Raw genomic sequence first — 14,228 nt, 5'->3', positions numbered from 1 at the left:
ACCAAACCTCACTGACTGCAAAAGTTACCCGCCTACCTACCGCAGAAGTCTACAGGACTCAGGATGATTTTCAATAATAAGAGGTGGTGAGAGGTTAGTGAAGGGGATGTCAGAGCCCCGCTGTGTTCTCTTCACCCTCGGAGTTCACTAATGCTATGGTGTTTGCTTCACAGTAACAAATATGAAATGTCTGTTTTCTTTTTAAAGTCCTGACATATGAAGCTGTGGTATCTCATCAGAGATGTGCTCAGTAGGCTGAGATGGCCACAGCTCTTTCAGCAGATTTCATATTATCGTTTACAGAATGCAATTATAAGCAGTGAGAAAATGGTTCATGTCATGAGATATCAAAAATTTCTGACAGCTGTGCTTTTGCTATTAGAGGAGAAAAAACCCCAAGAAGGAACTTGTCTGCAATCACTCACCGTGCAGGTAAAGCTTGCAAAAGTGAAAGTCGTCCCTTATTGCTGCAACCAACATGTTTCAAAAGGCACAACGTTGACTTAGAAAGCAAATAGTCTTCATTTGCAGTTTACGTCTCACTTTACACAAGCACTCGATGAGTAGCTTGTAAGTCAGCTCAGACTTTGCAAAGTACGAGCAACCTGCCAGTGAGCAAAGCGATCGCAGTGATGTTTTCTGTGGTGCACCATATTCTTCTTTCTGACCAGTTTCACCAAGCGACTGGGCGTTTGGCTTCAGCAATCAATTTCACAGTGACTGCCATCAGCTTTCAGCAATTATTCACCAAACAGTCAGGGAATATACATTTTTTCCTAGTGAACTGTGTGACTCTCAAGACCTGTGTGCCTAATTTACATGTAAATAAATAACACCATTAATCCACAACAATGAAGTTACAGCCAATATCATGAAGGTTTTTATTGTGCCAGCAAAACACAACTGAAGGATGGGAGACAGAGATGGCACATCCCACTGATGCTTGATCAGATTGGATATTTGGAGAGTTTGGAGTTCAGGTTAGTGCCTTGGGCTCTTCAACATGTTCCTCACAACAATCCTGACCACTCTGAGTGCCAGATATACAAAAAGAAGCACTCTCTGTATTATAAAGAGAGCACAGTGACAAGATTGTGTGTAAAAGGTGGAAACTCAGAGGTTTGTGCAGATGACCCTAATTGCACCAATAGTTAAAGCTTATTTTTGGCGGTTGGTATTGAAATTAATTGATTGCACCTCTGTTTAGAAAACAGGACAACATTTGTGAACAACCTGCTAACCACATCTATCAGTGCTATTTGGGGATTGCGCTTTGTTGCCCAATTTAGTAACTCTGACCCTTAGTGTTGTGGCAGAACACTTTATCCTTCTGGAGGCCACTGCCACTGGGGAGTGTCTTCAACACCCTCTAGGTGTTAAAACAGCATTCACGTGAAAGTGTGTTTTATCACAAGAAAAAGAAAAACTAGTCTTAATGTGATTCATCTGGTCTGAGTGGAAAGGTTCTAATAAAAATCGCATTACTCACTTTTTCCACCATTATGGCATGACTAACATATGACTGATGATTCATCTTTGTTGAGTCAGTGATAATACTGAGTCAAATTAAAAGCTAATGACAGCATAACAGTGAACACTGATCCACACACATCCCACAAAAACTAGTCTTCACAAAGTGACATTGCCCTGGACAGTTCATGATTCGAGCTGCAAACAGCTGACTTAATATTTGGGTATAGATGACATGGAGCATATAGTGCCAAGAATTGATTTCCTTTCCGTCTCCTATACTGCTCCGTGCAAAATGTGTGAACAAGTGTCTCTCTTTTCCCAAAGCTGCAGTCTTTTATAGAGTATATGCCACAGTTCACCACGGGACAGATCACATAACAATCGCCCAGATGAATCCGAACAAGGGTAGCTTAAGGACACGGTGGTTGATTGGCTCATTTGACACATCAGATTCAAATTGCAATTACATAATTGAAAAGAAGGCATTCAGTCCTAATTACCTTTAGAGATAAACTAAAGAGGACTTAGATGTGAGAAAATATTCAGGAGGAATAATGAAAAATCGCAACCTGAAATGAAAACAAATTAATTGTAATCCTGAGTTAGGCTAACAGCATCTGTGCACGTTGTACATTTCACTCTTTTCAGTGTCAAAAAAACAAAAAAAAAGCAGGAGAGAGTCTGTAGAACTGTCTCAAATCACACGGCCAGTTTTAGAAGCTGGAGCTATTTATGCAGAGATGAGGCACATTAAAACAGCACAGCAACATCAAACTATCTTCATCAGAGCCTTTTCTCCATCTCTGCGCTGACATTCCCTCTTCCTTCCTTGTCTTCCCCTCCTTGTTGTACTGTAGATAACACACTGTGCAAATTCCACTCAGGTGCAAACACACATATTTGCATTTGCAGCAGCTGTATGGTTGGCACCTGTTTATGGAGGAATTTCACATTCAAACTTAACATAAAAATAGTGCAAAGCTATTTTTATATGAAGTGATAAGACAATAAAACAAGTTTGACTTCGCACCTGGGACCTGCACCTTGTAAATCGCACACTGTACAAAGTCTACTATAAATGCCAGCTCCTGAGTTCTTTGAAAGGAGAATGACATTGAGTTTTAACAAAGCTCGCTCTGCATGCAGCTCGGGGAAGACTCACAGATCCGAAGGCATGACACAATAGCTCAGGATGACTCGAGACATGGACTGCAGACATAGCCTAACGTAGTTTTTTTTATAAATGCCCCCATTTCCTCTTTTTAATAACCACTTATGCTGTCATTTCCTGCCCCATCCATCATCATGAAGGACCGCACCACATTGCTGCAAAACGCTGCACTCCGCAAAACATTCCTGCACATCTCTTTATCTTCTTTCATTACTTTTCTTCGTCCTGCCTTTCCTCTTTGTGTCTGTCAGTGTGTGCGCATGTGTCTCAATGCAGTGTGCACACAAGTGTATATATACAGTGTATAAATGTGCGCATCTCGTGGCCAAGGTCCTCTCTCATCCAAAACTGTGTGTTTGTGTCTGTTTGAGTGCCAGTATTCCTTTTGTGTGTATTTCTGGGGTATGCTTTGGTGTGTGTGTGTGCATGTGTGTCTGACTGCATACCCATGGGTCTCTCCCTGAATGTACTTTTTGAGAGTTTGTGTGCCTGTGTATTGCATGCAGCCATGTGAAGCTGTGTGCCTGCTTTCTGCCTCCAGACTTGTATTCCCAAAACAAGCCGCGGGGCTCTGGCTCAGGTTTGTGTGTGTGTGTGCATGCCTGCTTGAGTGTGTGCACACACCTGTTAGACAACACTGTGCAAGGAGTGCACGCTAAATTGTCCCTCAGTTTTGTGTGTGTCTGTGTGATTTTGTTTATCAGTGTGTCTGTCAGCCAGCCTGTCCACTTGATTCTACTTCCCATCTGTTTGTTAGGTGACTATACAGGTGATATAGTCCAGGTATTTGAATGCACCTCTGAATTCACTCTACTAAAATGACACAATTATGTAGCTCTATCAGCATAAAGGATTTGATACTGTACTACTGTATTGGATTTTCCAGTTATTTTAAATCATATTGAAAGCTATATTTGCACCACTTCCATCAACAGCTACTAATTCATTTACAAGTTTATCCAAATACCTTATTCTGGGAGACGTCGCTCTCTAAAACATGGTGAACCAGTGCAACCAGATGATTTTTGTGTTTTTCCTCGCACTTGTCACAATCAAGTGCATCATAATGTTACTTGTGTAGCTAATTACTAGTAGATTGGTTGAGTTGTCACTGATAGCTTGGCAGCTGTAACGGAGCTAATCAGCAGAAATTTGAGGTACCTGCACTGATTTTACCAAAAAGGTTGTTTTGTTAAATCTGACTAGCAGACACAGATTAAATTTGAATATATTGGAATCACTACTATACTCCAATTTTTTACTGATTTTAACTGAAAATTTAAAAATTTTGCTAGAAATAAAGCCATAAATAAACATCCTCTACTAAATGTACCTATTTGTAGCTTCATTAATGAAGCCTGACTCCTTCATTAACGATTTATAAACTTCCCTGTCCAGTGTGACGTGTGTTACTGTCTTTAAATACCCAGAATTTCAATGAAGGAAAAAAAGACACTGGACAAGCTGGAGCGAGAGCATTTTGGATTTTTTTTTAAATATGTTTTTGCTTTAAAAGGTCTAAAATGATAGAAATTTTAAGATGTCTTATTATTTTTTGTGCAGGCAGTTAATTTATTATCTCAACTGTGCAAAATTTCACAATGGCACTTCCTGAAAAGATTCAGATTTATTAAATTGACTTTTAGTTGTAAGTCTTGTGTTGAGTGGCAGTTTCTTTTTTAAGCCATAACTGAACATCATTTAATTTCTAAACACCTGCATCATTAATAAAAAAATGTTTTAAGTGATTTTAGGCATTAAAAGCTTGACGACTGTAGTATCCAATTTTACACTTTAGATCAATTGAAACTGTAGAGAAGAGTCAGTTTGATAAATTGTGTTCCCTGCTGATTTCAATGGAGGGCATTCTTTCCTGAAATTATATGGATTTGTTTAATGAGCACCAGTCAGAGGTGTTATCGTAGGAAGATACAGATTTGTCCTTAATGAGTTTGATTTATTTATTGCTGCGGGTAAGCCAAAGAAGGGTTTTCAAATGAAAATAGCACAAGACAGTCAGATAATTCATCAAAAAAGGGCATCTCACAGCCCACTCCCAACCACATGTATTCAATTCTGAGCTGCACTGCTGCAGGCCAAAGTGAATATGCAACACGTTTATCAATACAACCCAAAGAAGTGTCCAGAGGAGAAGACTGAGAAAGGAGAGTACAGTAATCGCTCCAAAACAGCGGCCTCTGATCTCGTTAAAGACTAATTGATGTTCTATGCTAACGAGCTTTACCTTAATTAGTGGTATTAAAAAGAACACTGGGCGCCACGTGTGCAGACGCTGGGAGAGGGGTTTGGGTGGGCGGCAGAATTGAGGAAACCATCCACTAACGTTGCGTTGAGCAAATGATAGGGCGGGCAGAAGGAAGGGGGGGGGGGGGGGGACAGGAAACCTTGCAGCGGAAGTTACAGGTTGCAGAGGTGAGAGTTTTGATGGAAAGGATGGAGGCGATAGGGAACGGGGAACTGGGGGGTGCAGAGACAAGCGAAGCAGGGACTGAGCTAAGCTTGAAGGTTTTCTGTGCCAGAGTCGAAGAATCAATGAGATGAAATTGATAAATTGATGAAGAGCAGGGGCTGAAGAAAACAAGCACACAAATGTTGACTCTATTGCTTCTCCTCATCTCTTCTCATGTGCTTTTCCAATCCCCCCCCCCCCCAAGATTCAGTTCCAACCAACTCCTTCTCTTACTCTCCACCTCGTTTTCCTGCCTTCCCAATCTCTCGCCCAGTTCTCCCGCTCACATCCCTCCTCCACCCCCCTCCCCCTTGTCCTCACACCTCTCATCCTTGTCTTCCTCTCTCTGCCCCTCCACACCTGCTGTCTCTCTCATCCTCGTCCCCTCCCCTCCTGCCTGCCCCTACTCACAGCTGGTACAGTACAGCTCTCTCTGGGCAACTGTACGACAGATCGTCAGAGAAGGGGGGCTCTACTGAGACTGAAGGCAACACTTTACGGGCAGCAGTGCAGGCAGCACACTGCTGCAGTACGCCTGTGCGTAGATTTCACAGGGTTTGTGAGGCAAAGTGATAAACTGTACCGAGCACGTCACCTGTGGGTGAAAGAGCTGATTGAAATGGATATCAGCTACAGAATTCAGCTGAGAGAGTGTGGGGGGGGGGGGGGGGAGAGCGAGAGAGAGAGAGAGAGAGACAGACCAAACACCCCACAGAAACGGGGAAAACAAACACATTAATTCCAATTTCCATCAGGATAAATGTTGGCCTCACAATGCATTGCCACTCTCAAACACTGCAGCAAATCTGTAATAGAAGCAACACTGTGCCTCTCCGTTTTACAGGTCAACAGCATGAGCTTCTCCATTGGTGGTCTCTTTGGTCCAAGGCCTATTTTTTTTCTAGAAAATGACCGATGATGATGATGATGATGATGGTGTTGGTTGTGCCTGTTATTCACTCTATTAAAGTACCATAAGGCAAAAACAAAAGTTATTTGGGCACCCAAAGAGGTGCAGAAAATGTACATACAGAGTGAAATCTCTCACATACACCTTTACGCAGCTGGGCAAAGAAAGAAAAAAAAGCAGAGAGAGGGGAAAAAACCGCCTGTTCCAGCTGTCTGAGAATGTTTGAGGCAAGTCAGCCTGTTGGGGGAAGATTCCTCGGTGGCAACAGAGGGATAACTGCGCGCTGCCATACGCCCAAATATTCAGCGTATCGGGATATAAATAGATCAAGAGGCAAAACTGATCGGCAATCTTGCGGGCTTAGCGCTATAGCTGTGCAAGACGAGCGAGCAGACGCGCTCACTCACACACAAACACAAGCACGCACTGACACTGACCACGCAGCCCGACAAAATGAGCATCAACAGATATGATCGCGTCAATTAATACATCCGCAGCAAAGTGAGGGGGAAACTGCAGCCAGCGCCGGTGTTTGAAGACTTAAACGGAACCCAAACTCTGTCTTTATTAATAATGCACAGAAATTTCCTGGCAGACAAAATCATAGCCTAAAGGTTTAGTCCATATGATTAATTGAACTACCGGTAAACTGTGTGTGTGTGTGTGTGTGTGTGTGTGTGTGTGTGTGTGTGTGTGTGTGTGTGTGTGTGTGTGTGTGTGTGTGCCTGTGCGTGTGTGTCTGTGTCTGTCATTAGACTATCTATCCCATCTGCTGTAAGGAACATATGCGTTAAGGTGCTTGTGAGTTCTCAGGCGCAGCAATGACAGAGGGGTCAAAGCCCCGGTGCGCCGGCCGTTTCCACATCTCCATCCATCCATCTCTCCATCACCGGCGTCCGCACAGATGCCGACACCCGAGCCCGCTATCCCCGTCTCAATGACGCGTAGCACCCTCTCACTGCCCGAGCCGCAATTAATCTAAGCAGCAGCACAGAGTCTGTGTGCGTGGAGTGAAGCAGCGAAAAAAAAAAGAAAAAGAAAAGATGCCTCCGCATTACAAATATCATTAAAATAAATGTACTTACTGTTTTTCAGCAGCCTGTCCCCCCTCTTTTCCTGGGTCCCTCCATCCTTTTTCACATCCTTCCTTTTTGAGGTATCCGTTTTGCGGGTGTCCCCCTCTCGCCGCCGCCGCCGCCGCCACACACACACACTCACACACTCACACACACACTCACACACACACAGACACGCGCGCTGTGAAAATATATATCTAAATATATATATGTTCTACATGTATTCAATTTCTCTGATCTCTCTCTTTTCCTCTCCCTCCCTCTCTCCTCTCCTCTCTCTCTCTCTCCCTCTCCAGCTCTCCCTCTTTCCCCGATCTTTTGTTAAAATTCAGTATATGCGCCCCGTCACCTAGCAACCGTCAACCTCTCTCTCTCCCCCCTTTCTCTCTCGATTTCTCCCCCCCTCCCTCCCTCTCTCCATCACTGGCGACACGTGTTGAATGCTAAACTTAGCGGTCCGGAATAAAATTAATAGAGGGATGGACGCTCTATATCTCCCCCCTTTCTCTGCCTTCCCCGTCTCCCTCTTTCACTGTCGCGCGTATCATAATGCAATATAAATATTTACTAGAACCACTCAGCCCTCTCATTGCCCCACCACCACCATCGCCACCTCCCTTGCGTCCCTCCGCATTTCCCCTCCCTCTCTCCCTCCCTCCATCCATCCATCACCGGCTGCCTCCCTGCATCCCTCCCTCGCGTCCTGCCTTTTTTTCCCCTCCCTCCTGCCTCCTATCGCCTCTTTCTGCTTCTCCAAGCAAAACGGAGGCGCCACACCAGCGTTTGTGGATCCACATGTGAGTGTCATCCTGCCTGGTGCGTCTTTGCATTGCATGGAGTGTGTGTTTAAATGTATGTGCGCGCGTGCGCAAGCGTGCATGTGAATGAGAAATCTTTACTACAGTAGCATGTCAGTGACCATGTGTGAGCGGCTTGCGGAGGATCAAGACGCATGCAGTAGGATCATAACACTGCAGCTGAGTTAGGCCTGAGAGCTGAAATTACACATTTATATTAAAGTAACTTTTCACAACCGTTTGCAAAGAGAAATGCAAATGAAACAGTGGGGTAAATAATAAACTAAATTACTCCCTCTTTTATTTACAGTCCTCTCTCTCCCAAAAATTAATTTGTTAAATGTAGAAGGTGGTGTTGTCCTCATCTGTGTGTAATGTCAAATCAGCATTAATCAATAGTTAGTCTCAGATCGCTCTGGAAATGGTGCTGTGATAGGAGTTTAACCTTTCCAGCAGACTTTGAGATTGTGGGGGGAAAAGTAGACATGCATGTAAAAGAAACCACAGAAAGAGAGAAAGAGTCTCTTTGTATTGATGTATTCGAGTATTGCAGCTTAGTAAATGAAGGCACTCCTCGCTTCCATCTAATTGAGCCATCATCAATTTGAAAATTATCTGTGTGCACACAAACTGCAGTTGTGCAGATGCAGACTCAGACAAATGTCTAGAGGCTCAAAGTCCTTTATCAGACTTTGAGCAATCGGTCTTAAAGCTACTGCATCACACAGTCATCATCACAAATGTGCATGAAAAAAAGATTTTGTTGGTAAAGTGTTGGTTTATTATCTTAAGGTGTAAGTTACAAAAAAAAAAATCCAAAAATATTCCAGACAGAAAAAATCTATTTTTTGTTAATCACAACATTTTAAAAAAGAGAGCGAAAGAAAAATGTTGAGACAGAATCTATTTCCAGAATCTGTGTCGTCATTAGGAGCTGCAAAATGTTTTCACACAGACTAAACTTCATTAGGAAAAACATTACCTCTTGACACCGAGACAGAAAACTCAGAGATAAAAATTTGGGAAATAAACACAAAACTAATTTCACTGCTGGTGAAATAAAAGAAAAATTAGATTTTTATTTTGGTGGTGAAGAAGCGGATTTTCTACACGTAAAATTAGGAAAAGAGACACACATGTTCACCCACATTACCTGGATGGCAACTAAGTCTTTTATTTATTATCTTCCCACTTATTGTGATTACTAACTGATTAATCTGCAAATATTGATATAGACTTCTGTGAGACATCTGCTGATATCATAAAGCTAAGTCCACAAACACAAGCATGCGCAGTCCACCTCCACGCACACCAGTGCCCACCACGTTGTTTCCACTCTGTATGTTTATGTTTTGTGATGGAGCGATGCTGCGCTGGGGACAAACAATTACGAACATAAACCACTGCTCGTTAATCTACATGCACACTGATGTGTAGTCAGTTTAAGGGCACGTTCCATATGGCAATAAAGGTTAGGATGTTAGGCGATGAAGCTGATCTGTTTGTCCCATCCCAGTGATTAGGCTCCAGATGGTATAGAAATACTGGTGGCCGCTGTTCCTAGGCCATACGATTTGCGATAAGAGAGCCATATCTGGTTTAGTGGTGTGTTCACTGTCGCTGTCGTGGTATTAATAGGCTAGATACATATCAGCTATTCCTATTTTCTGCTGGGGGGGGGGGGGGGGGGGGGGGGGAGGTGAACCAGCTGCTGTGCTCTTCATATTCCTCTTGTTATCTGTATTTGCCACATGCATTCATCTTCATTTGCATTCATCAATCAATTCATCATCACAGCTCGCTCGTGCGCTCCTCTCTCTCTCTCGCTCTTTCCTCCTGTCCCTGTGGTGGGCTCTCCGTTTTGCCTGGGGTCTACGGAGATGTTCGAGTGGTAACATTAGGGTTTATGAGGCATGTGATGGTATGCATCATCACTGTATTTATTCCTCAATGCGCGTCGGCATGCTTCTGTAGCACACAAAGACCCACGCTTTCTGAATGTGTTCACTGGATAGTTACAGTATGGGAACACGTTCTCCGCTTGTGACGAATAAAGGCTGGATGCACAATCGAGGCACATTGCTTTGCTGATGTCTGTTTGTTTTCCAGGGTACGACTACTGTCTGTGACCGCATATGTGTGTTTGTGTGCTGGAGAGTGAGAGTGTGAGAGACAGTTTGATTTTTGCTGTTTGCTGTAATCTGATGTGACTAGGTTCTCCTATCTCTATTTACGCATCTGCTTAGCTCTGAGCTAACAATCAAACAGTAAGGTTTTCTCTCCCTCGTTCTCTTACTGTCTCTCTCTCTCTTGCAAAAACACAAACAAATACACATATAGTTTATGTACAGATGCAGAGAAGCGCAAGGATGAAATTGCCTTCAGTATGGTGGACTCCATGACAAGATTCCTCCTTAAATTCTATTTGTTTTCTTCAAATACTATTTAAAAATGGACATTTCTCACTTTCATAATGGTAAAAACATTTTACAGACCTCTTCAGAGGTTTGAAATGGATCAAACCCACTAGGTCAGGCTCTTCCCATAATAATTGATTATCAATCTGTCCAATTATGAAACCCAAACTATTGTGAATCTATGGGTCAGCTGCTTTGATGTAAAAAATAAAGAAAATGGACTCTTACTTACACAGTGCTTTTCTACTCCATTTAAGCTTTTAAAGTGCTTTCTTACTACAAGCCTAAGCACTTTTAAACCTTCAAGATTCATTAGATTTCAGTATCTTGTTCAAGGATAAAACAACACGAAGGCTAAGGAGCCAGGGATCATACTACCACCTGAGCCACAAAACCAGAATATCTTTTGTCGGTCATCTAGCAGTTGCGTGTCTACATACATGCAAAATATGTCAGTAAAAGAACAGGAAACATACCAATGGTGATTATCTTAAGAGATAAAGAAAACTCAAGAGCTATTGTTCACCGGGCATGGTTAACCATTTCTGCTGGTGGCTGACGTACTTCCTCCCCCGACTGACGTGACAAGGTCATTTGTAATTACGATGGAGATGACAAAGATGGCAGTAATAGTACCAGCTTACTTATTTTCTTGTCCCTTCTTCCTCCTCCCTCAGATGAGACTCATTGTCAAATACTGTGGGGCGCAAGCATGCACACAGAAATGCTCACGTGCACACATCAGACACAACCCAGTAAACCAGTTCTTACTTGTTGTCCCACCTTATATGTATTGTGTTTTTTCTGTTTCTGCCCATACAGTTTATCAGTTTAAAAACATCTGGCTAGAACCTGTGGTGAAGGAAGTATTTGGGTCCTTAATTAGGCAAAGTTTTGCTGATACAACATAAAAAATACTAGTTTATGTATTTATTGCATAAATAAAACATATTGTGACAAAACAGATTTAAAATATCAGAGATCCAGTGCTAAAAATGCATTTAAAGTGCCTTACTATGTATTACACATTACATCATCACTTATGTAATTAAAGTGTGAGCAGCATTTTCCTGTTGTTTGCTAATGAGAAGCTAATATATATATTTCTTTATATTCTGTTGGGCAATTAATTTAACACAGTGCATTTTATTAAGTCATCAGTATGCTGTCTGTTTTCATTTGCAAAAAGTACAGAATAATATACAGAACTGTTATGAGATAGAAATAACTACAAACTTCAAGCTGTGCATAGATAATGTGCATAAACACATTATTTGAAATGTATATTTCCACCATGACACAAAAGTCTTTCAATTTTTAGAAAATTATTTCTTCTAAGCTAGAGATTTACTAAATGTAGTGCTGTGCAAAAGTCTCGAGCTCCCCTTTATCTCTTTTTATCTTGCTTCTAAGGAGCCAGACTTTCCTGTACATAGTTAAAGTGGTCTTGAGCAATAGTTCTCCAGGCTTTATTAAGGTCTTTCAAACCTTGGTCACTTTTCAGTCCAATCCTTCTGCCTGTTTTTTAAACCACTTAACACTAACCTATGAATCATTCAGTCATAGATTAGATTAGACTAAATAATGGTCAAATCTATAGAAAATGCTAAAGATAAGACGGTTTGACAGGCATAAAATAATATTTTTGTACCAACAAAGTGGTTTCAAGAGAGCTATTTGCTGAACTTGGCATATCATGCCCTTAAAATATTAGGAAAATATCAGGAAATTAGACGAGTAGAGAACAAAAGAATTAGCAGACCTGTATCTATAGTAGTAGTATTGTAAAGTAACGTCCTTAAGAAATAGTGTAAAAAAAATCCAGCAAAGACCCAGGAGCTGAGAGAAGCATCTGATCCTTCAGTTGATCCATCTACTGTTCACTGAAGCCTCATCACAAATGGTCTGGAAGGGAAAGGTGGCTGTAAAGGAGCCATTTTTAAGGAAGGCAAACAGGGAGAAAACACTGAGGTATGCAAAACTACACAAGAACTGAGTTGAAAATCAAAAGGTGAGGGTTCAAACTGTCATCAATATGTACAAAGGTCATGACAGAGGTGCAGCAGTGAGCGTCTACAGCATAGGTATCAAACTCTGGACGGCGGGCCAAATTTGGCCCGCAGCCTAATTACATTTGGCCCGCGAAGCCATACCAAATTACTATTAGAGCTGACCTACTGGTATTATACGGCTAATATATATATATTGTTTAGTATTAAGCTTTGCTTGTTCCATATTCAGTTTTTTAAGCAAAACTTGTTTGAGTCCTTAAGAAAAGATTAATTCTCATATCTGGAGGAAGATTTTTTTTTCAATAAATATTAATGTTAGCCCGCGACTTTGTTCCAGATTTGAATTTTGGCCCACTGTGTATTTGAGTTTGACACCCCTGGTCTACAGCCATCTGTGAAACACGGTGGAGGTTCAGTCATGGTTTGGAGCTGCTTTTCAGCCACTGGTGTTGGAGATCTTGTTAAAACTGATTGAATTATGAACACAGAAAAGTAGCATCAGATGCTGACCCATCAGGCAATACCATCTGGAAAGTGTCTAATTGGTAATGAAAATGACATGAAAATAATGCCAAACACAAACAGTGGAGCACTATCAGTCGTGGACTTGTCTACCTTGTCTAAGCGCAGACCTCAACCTTATTGAGGCATCATCTTGACCTATAATGGAAGAAAAGGCAGCAAACATCCAAAAAAGAGCTTTGAATGTCCTTTAGGAAACCTGAAGAACTATTCTTGAAGACTAATTAAAGAAATTATAAGAAAGCTGCCTGAAGGAGTTCAGGCTGTGTTGGAGAATTAAGACGGTCACAACAAATATTGACTTTCAACTCGTTAGTATTGTACAAAATTTGTTTTTGCCTTAAATACTGTATTTCCATGGATGTTTGCACATTTCAGTAGATTGCAACATCCGTTTTCCATTTTCCTAGCAAGATATAAATAAATGAGGGTTGGATCAATTTTTGCAAGACTTTTGTATTGCACTGTTTATTTAGTGGTAACATCAGAAATGGTGTCTGAATACCCGATGAAATATTGTAAAGGTGAATAAGAGTTATCATTTAAGATTATTTTCTCCAAAGATGTTCTCACATTTGCTTCTGTTTTTAATGAACTAATAGCATATGTTAAAAAAGATTCGGGTATTAATTCATTAAATGAATGGCAAAATATTAATTGGAAATGTTGTCATCATATCACCATTTTTCATGCCAGAACGCGTGCATGACTCCAGCTGTCAGCATTTGACACTTTATTTTTTTTATGTATTAATGTGCTTGTTTGTTTTTTGTATATTTCCTTCACTGAGTGCCACTGTCATGATACTTTTTTAAAACATTTTCAATCGAGGACTTGGTAATGTAGTATTTGAGTATGGTAATTATACTAGATAAGCAAGCACTGCATCTGAATACCACTGTTTTGCATTTATGTGCTGTTAGGAAGATCCAACATCTGTGGCTGTTTTATTGAAAATCCAACCCAGAAGACAAGTGATAAACAAACATGGCTGGCCTGCAGATTAACAGCCAACACAATAAGCCTAACAAACTCTACTTAAGACTCTTCCTACCCACAAGGAGCGTGTTCATACAAGAGTTGTTTTTACTTTTCACTGGCAAGAAATTTGTCGCCAAGCCAGTTCTGTAAGATTTGTCATTTAGGGATTACAAGATTTCTAGGAAATGAATTTGATTTCCTAGTTCCAAGTGAAAGCAGGGAGAAACATGGATTGGAGAAAATAATTCACATGTGTGCCAGGTGGTGAATTGTTTGAACATTATAACATAATTTTTACCAATTAGTATTTTTAATAAAATAACATTAGGGGTGAGTTATTTTACTGGGGAGCCCAGTTGTGCAACAGTTAGTACTGTTGCCTCCCAGCAAGAGTGTTCC

At 41.2% G+C, this 14,228-nt stretch overlaps 1 protein-coding gene across 1 annotated transcript in view; it reads right to left on the bottom strand.

Moving 5' to 3' along the window:
• grin2db (glutamate receptor, ionotropic, N-methyl D-aspartate 2D, b) overlaps nucleotides 1–7,466 on the bottom strand; it is a 51,535-nt gene extending 44,069 nt beyond the window's left edge. The window contains 1 exon segment of the mRNA XM_085178013.1: nucleotides 7,110–7,466. The gene's annotated coding sequence lies outside the window, so the exon portion shown is untranslated.
• Nucleotides 7,467–14,228: the final 6,762 nt, after the last annotated feature.

This window comes from Neolamprologus multifasciatus, chromosome 11, assembly GCF_963576455.1.
Source record: "Neolamprologus multifasciatus chromosome 11, fNeoMul1.2, whole genome shotgun sequence".
NCBI lineage: Eukaryota > Metazoa > Chordata > Actinopteri > Cichliformes > Cichlidae > Neolamprologus > Neolamprologus multifasciatus.
This window is presented reverse-complemented; position numbering and strand designations above follow the sequence as displayed.